The sequence below is a fragment of the Sinocyclocheilus grahami genome, unplaced genomic scaffold (genome assembly GCF_001515645.1).
Source record: "Sinocyclocheilus grahami isolate Dianchi unplaced genomic scaffold, SAMN03320097.WGS_v1.1 scaffold1170.1, whole genome shotgun sequence".
NCBI classification, from domain to species: Eukaryota; Metazoa; Chordata; class Actinopteri; order Cypriniformes; family Cyprinidae; genus Sinocyclocheilus; species Sinocyclocheilus grahami.
The window spans coordinates 135,600-143,204 of NW_015506349.1; positions in this window are offsets into that span (position 1 = coordinate 135,600).

Sequence of the window (7,605 nt, forward strand, 5' to 3'; positions counted from 1 at the left end):
GAGTGAAGTAAACACTGCAAGTCGAGCACCCGGTTTCTGAATCCAACAGAGGGGGGTGCTCACAGAGGACCTACCATAGCAAAAGAACAGAAACACACAGGTCCCGGAAAACACTGAAAAGAAAGCTAGCAGATGGATTATGCACACAACCACCAGCGCATTAAATATATATATTAGAAATGGATCGTACTCACCCACCATAGTTCCCATGCAGGAGCCCCGTTAAAGAAGCAACCCGAGGAAGCCTCTAGTTCGGACCATCAGTAAGGTGGTCACTATGAAGCCATAGAACCAACCAAACATCATATGTCTAGCCTAGGAGATTGTAATGCAGGAAGTTCCTACATAACCTCGGTCAGGTGGAGAGATGGTGGTTATAGGGGAATTAGGAAAGGGAAGATAAGGGAAGGGAAGATAATCTACTAATTTCCTTCTGAAATGAGTAGATATTCAAGTATCACTCTGATCCGGACAAAAGCGCTGACGCCTTGTTTGGATCACATCCCTTTGGTCTTGCCTACCTCCCTTTGACCCGCGATTCCTCCTACCTCTACCCGCAGGCGGGGGATAGCCTAGGAGATTGTAATGCAGGAAGTTCCTACATAACCTCGGTCAGGTGGAGAGATGGTGGTTATAGGGGAATTAGGAAAGGGAAGATAAGGGAATGAGTAGATACTCAAGTATCACTCTGATCCGGACAAAAGCGCTGACGCCTTGTTTGGATCACATCCCTTTGGTCTTGCCTACCTCCCTTTGACCCGCGATTCCTCCTACCTCTACCCGCAGGCGGGGGAAGAGCACGAGCTGCGACACTAGCCTTCTGTGCCCGTCTCTGATCCTCAGACCGAGATGGGCCAGGTCCCCTGTGTTGTTCGGGCTCAGACCTCGACCTTCGTGGAGCACCGCCATCGTGTGCAACGAAGCGACAGCCTGACCTGCTGCTGCGTATGCCCTGCCATTCAAGCGAGATGTATCCTGAAGGGGCTTAGATGGTCAGGAGGGGGTCTTAAGAGAGGATGTCTCACCATAGAGAGCTAGCTAGCCAGCGTCTCTTCTACGGGGGGCATCTTCTCATAGCCGTTGTAACGTTTATTATTATTTATTAGCTCTAAAAAGGGGAATATTTATGACGAATCATAAATGGTTATGATTCATAATAAATATTTAGATTATATCTTCGAATTAACTGTAGCAGAATCAATATTACAATTATTTGATCTGTCCGTCCACCGAGCAGACAATATAATCATTTATCAATAAAGAAAGGAAGGCTCACCTGAGCTGGAGGATTACGGCCAGAAAGATTGCGCTCATCGAGACGACCTCGTGACATCACTTTCTTGGCCCGCTTCTTGCCATGGCGCGATCCATAACTTCCAAAACTCATCATACGCAGGGCAGGAGGATTGGGTAGGCTCAGCCTCAGCTTCTTTGTCCTCCTCAGACATCTCCTGCTTTTCCTGGGTCGAAATCAACAGAGCACTGGTCCCTGGATCAGACGATGTTAAATGAAATAACATTATCCTTCAGCGGCTCACTCTCGTCCACAGCCGACGAGCGCGAGGGGGAAAGCCCCTCTTTAAACTCATCGGCCAGATCCACCTGCGATCCCCATGAGCTCATTCTCCTCCGCACCTCAGCAGCGGCGGGTCCTGAACCGCGGGGAAGAGAGACTCCCTCAAAAAGAGAGACAAACGAGAGCGGAGCTTTTTCATTGGAAAACGCTCACAGTGAACGCAGATTGCTCTCTCGAGGACATCGCGTGCGTGCTCCTCGCCTAAACGAAAAACGCAGAGATCACATGTGTCATCAGATGTTACATAACGACAATACGGATGCACACATCCTCTAAACGCCTTGCTAGTGCTCGCCATAATGAAGGAATAAAGATGGCTCTTACCACGGAAATGAACGCTTCAAACAAAACGGTCAGTGGAGACGAAGAAGAGGATGATTTAATGCAGGATCTAGAAAAAATCTGCTCGTGATTAAACCAGAACAATTTAAAATAAATGAACAAAAACCATTTTTAAAGTTTGGGCTCCTAAACATTAGATCACTCTCACCCAAAGCAGTTATTGTAAATGAAATGATCACAGATAATCGTTTTGATGTACTCTGCTTGACTGAAACCTGGCTAAAACCTAATGATTATATTGGTCTAAATGAGTCTACTCCACCAAGCTACTGTTATAAGCATTAGCCCCGTCAGGCTGGTCGTGGCAGTGGTGTTGCAATAATATATAGTGATATTCTCAAAGTTACTCAGAAGACAGGATACAGGTTTAACTCATTCGAAATACTAATGCTTAATGTTACACTGTCAGATATGCAAAAGAAATCTATCGTATCTCTTGCTCTGGCTACTGTGTATAGACCACCAGGGCCGTATACAGATTTCCTAAAATAATTTGCAGATTTCCTCTCAGACCTATTGATTACTGTTGATAAAGCGCTAATTGTCGGAGATTTTAATATTCACGTTGATAATACAAATGATGCATTAGGACTTGCGTTTACTGACCTAATAAACTCTTTTGGAGTCAAGCAAAACTTCACCAGGCCCACTCATCGTTTTAATCATAGGCTAGATTTAATTATATTGCATGGAATTGATCTTACTGATATAGATATCGTACCTCAAAGTGATGATGTTACTGACCATTTCCTTGTATTGTGCATGCTGCGTATTACTAATATAAACTATATGGCTCCGCGTTATCATCCGGGCAGAACTATTGTTCCAGCCACCAAAGACAGATTCACAAATAACCTGCCCGATTTATCTCAACTGCTCTGTGTACCAATAAGTACACATGAACTAGACAAAATAATTAGCAACATGGGCACTATCTTCTCTAATACATCACATGAACTAGACGAAATGACTAGCAACATGGCCACTATCTTCTCTAATACATTAGTAGCTGTTGCCCCCATCAAATTGAAAAAGATTAAAGAAAAACGTACTGCGCCATGGTACAACAGTAATACCCATTCAGTAAGCTACAGGCAGGTGAGTTTGATCAAGGTTGGAGCTAAATTCTACAGGACAGTGGCCCTCCAGAACCAGGGTTGAGAAGCCCTGCTCTAGATGCTTTCTGTGTGCCTTTTTTTTCTTACATTCCTTGACCTCACTCACTCAGTTCATGAATGAGGCTATATCTGGCTTTCAGATGAAGGGGCCTGTGTGAGAAATTTGTGTGAAACTCTTCAGACAATTTTCCATTAATTCTAGAGGAGGGGTGCCCAACCCTGCTCCTGGCGATCGACTGTCCTGCAAAGTTTAGCTCCAACTCTAATTAAAGACACCTGCCTTTAATTTGTAAGTGATCCTGAAGCACCCCTGCTTCAGGATCACTGCACCCCTGCTCTAGAGACTCATCCATATGATGTTAGGGGGCCACTAGACTACCAGCATGCAAAGTCACTGGTCCCCTAGGACTGCCAAGAGCCAAATGGCAGCGCATCCCTTGTACAACTTATATTAAATGTTTATAGGCTTTTGGTGGAGAACACACAGAAAGGTCAAACTGAGCCAAAATGTACATGATATGACTCATCATGATGTCCTGGTACAGTGTTCAGAGTCCCATGTCCTTGTGACCTATTTAAATACTTAATTGTCCCAATTAGAGAGACTTGTTGACATACTGCGAATGAAACGAGTGACTGTGCTGATTGCCTCATCCATATGATGTTAGGGGGCCACTAGACTACCAGCATGCAAAGTTACTGGTCCCCTAGGACTGCCAAGAGCCAAATGGCAGCGCATCCCTTGTACAACTTATATTAAATGTTTATAGGCTTTTGGTGGAGAACACACAGAAAGGTCAAACTGAGCCAAAATGTACATGATATGACTCATCATGATGTCCTGGTACAGTGTTCAGAGTCCCATGTCCTTGTGACCTATTTAAATACTTAATTGTCCCAATTAGAGAGACTTGTTGACATACTGCGAATGAAACGAGTGACTGTGCTGATTGCCAACAGTGATCATATGTGTGTAACCATATAAGGGGCATGGCACAAAGCAAGAGAAGGTAAAACAGAGCTGAGGAAAAAGTGATATGTCCTTACAACAACCCCCACAAACTGAAATGCAAGTTCCAAGGTAACCAGGATAGGACTGGTTAAATGGGACTGGATATCATCTCATGCTGTCTGCAGGGGACAGATGTGGGCATTGTAAATGTGCTAAATTCACATACTTGTTTCTCCATAAAACTTTTACTTTGAAATGTGCTTTCCATGTCTGAATGTCTGTTTATATTTTGCTCAGTATGATTCTGCTCACTGCCAATTTACCCAATAGTATTTCAACACCCCAGGTTGCCAGTTGGTGGAAAACACAGTGTATTGCAGCCATGGAAACCAGCAAACAAACTGGGTCAGAGATTACAAATTCTTCCCAAACTAAAAAGCCTTGGCATCCAACTAAAAAAGCTTTATGACCAGAGACATATTAAAACACAGACAAATCAGCTCATCAACTTACAGTGTAAGGCAGGGGTGTCCAATCCTGTTCCTGGAGATCTACCTTCCTGCAAAATTCAGCTCCAACCCTGATCAAACACACCTGAACCAGCTAATTAAGATCTTCAAAATTTGAGGATTGTCTTACTATTGGGAGATGAGAGGGTCTGTATTACTTACTATTGGAGAAAGCATAACAGTCAATGGTCAGCCTTGACGTAATTGAATTTCAGTCAGAGTTGTGCGACACTCAGTCACCATTTACGCATACCATAGGAATGAATGAGAAGTGCCGTAAGCTGTATCCAACCTGTAGCAAAAAGTAAGTAACTTCTCTTATAAACCTCTCTCCTCCATTGACATTGATTAAAAACAAAACGGCCTCTAGTCTCCTTTCCCATGTACTGCCAAATTGGAAGTGTTAGCATTAGCCATTATGCTTTTTTGGCTAAAGGTTGCAGGCTTGCCTTCTAGTGGCTTTGTCAGAAGTTAATTTTGTCACTTAATAATTACAGATAGGCTCGCCGCCTTCCATTGTCAATTGTGTTCGTTCCTGTTGCATGTTCTCAATCTGGCAGTCTGCGTGAGCATCAAGTCTGAGGGGGTGGGAGAAACCACTCTCTCCAGCATTTTGAATTTGGACAGCAGTACCCAGTAACTGTAAATATTACATACTTCATCTTTAGCATACAGCTGGTTCTTATTTTGTAGTGTAGACAACTTCAGTGATTATAACTGTAATTGTTGTGAAAGTGCATAACTCAGACTGAATTGTGAAGTCTTGATTTTTTTGTTAATCCATAAAAAAACAATAAACAATTTCATAAACTGTTCCTATCTTTTTTTTTTTCTGTAGCCAGAATATAGTATATTTTTCCCCACAAAAATATTAATCAACATTTAATAATCATTGTCAACAATATTGATTTTGTCATATTGCAGCTTCACCCTCTGAGTTCCTGTTATATATATATATATATATATATACAGTGGTGTGAAAAAGTGTTGGCCCCCTTCCCTGATTTCTTATTTTTTGCATGTTTGTCACACTTTAATGTTTCAGATCATCAAACAAATTTAATGTAATTGTTGTGAAAGTACATAACTCAGACTGAATTGTGAAGTCTGTGTTAATCCATAAAAAAACAATAAACAATTTCATAAACTGTTCCTATCTTTTTTTTTTCTGTAGCCAGAATATAGTATATTTTTCCCCACAAAAATATTAATCAACATTTAATAATCATTGTCAACAATATTGATTTTGTCATATTGCAGCTTCACCCTCTGAGTTCCTGTTATATATATATATATATATATATAGAGGTGTGAGAAAGAGTGGTCGCCCTCCCCTCTTTTCTTTTTCCCTCCTGTTAAATCATGAAAGAACTGCAATTAACCACATTATTTTAGAAAGCTGAGTTAAATTTCACTAGCCACACCCAGGCCTGATTACTGCCAGACCTGTTGAATCAAGAAATCACTTAAATAGAACCTGTCTGACAAAGTGAAGCATGCTTAAAGAGCATCACATCATGCCGCAATCTAAAGAAATTCACGAACAGATGAGAATCAAAACAGTTGACATGTATCAGTCTGGAAAGGATTATAAAGCCATTTCTAAGGCTTTGGGAGTCATTAAGCTGCATTAAACAGTATTTGTAAATAAACAAATACCATATCAGATGCAGCTTTTGTTCCAGCTTTGCAGTGAAAACCAGTTTTTGTTGATGTTGAAAGAAAATATGAAAACTGACTGGTAAGTCTATTGTGATTGCTTGAAGTGAATTTCTGACCCTGACCCTGGTCCTGATATACGTCACCTGTTGGAGAGAGAACATCCTGAATTCATCACACACTGAATTTAGAAGGAGCAATAAGTAGGCATAGAGTCAAGTCAAGTCACCTTTATTTATATAGCGCTTTTAACAATACAGATTGTGTCAAAGCAACTGAACAGCATTAATTAGGAAAATAGTGTGTCAATAATGCAAAATGACAATAGTAAACACTCATTTTTCAGTTAAAGGCAGTTCATCATGGAATTCAGTGATGTCATCATCCCGCTTAGTTCAGTTTAAATAGTCTCTGTGCAATCAAGTCAACGATATCGCTGGAAATGAAGTGTCCCCAAATATGCAAGCCAGAGGCGACAGCGGCAAGGAACCAAAACTCCATCGGTGACAGAATGGAGAGAGTGTTCTATGTTATTATATGCAGAGTTTTTATGTCCTATAATTAACACTAAATTCAGTTTTTTTCAGAATTTAGCAGTAAGAAATTACTCATCATCCAGTTGTTTATATCGACTATGTATTCCGCAAGTTTTTCAAATTGGTATGTTTCGCCGGGCTGCGAAGAAATATAGAGCTGAGTATCATCAGCATAACAGTGAAAGCTAACACCGTGTTTCCTGATGATATCTCCCAAGGTTAACATGTAAAGTGTGAAGAGTAACGGCCCTAGTACTGAGCCTTGACATACCTCATCATTCACTGCTACGAATTGATGGCGGTCATATAAGTACGATTTGAACCATGCTAATGCACTTCCATTAATGCCAACAAAGTTTTCTAGTCTATGCAAGAGAATGTTGTGGTCAATAGTGTCGAACGCAGCGCTAAGATCCAATAGCACTAATAGAGAGATACAACCACAATCAGATGATAAGAGCAGGTCATTTGTAACTCTAATGAGAGCAGTCTCAGTACTATGATATGGTCTAAATCCTGACTGGAAATCCTCACAGATACCATTTTTCTCTAAGAAGGAATATAAGTGTGAGGATACTACCTTTTCTAGTATCTTGGACAGAAAAGGGAGATTTGAGATCGGTCTGTAATTAACTAGTTCTTTTGGGGTCAAGTTGTGGTTTTTTTATGAGAGGCTTAATAACAGCCAGTTTGAAGGTTTTGGGGACATATCCTAATGACAATGATGAATTAATAATAGTCAGAAGAGGATCTATGACTTCTGGAAGCACCTCTTTTAGGAGCTTAGATGGAATAGGGTCTAACATACATGTTGTTGGTTTAGATAATTTAACAATTTTATACAATTCTTCCTCTCCTATAATAGAGAATGAGTGGAATTGTTCCTCAGGCGATCTATAGCAAGCTATCTGAT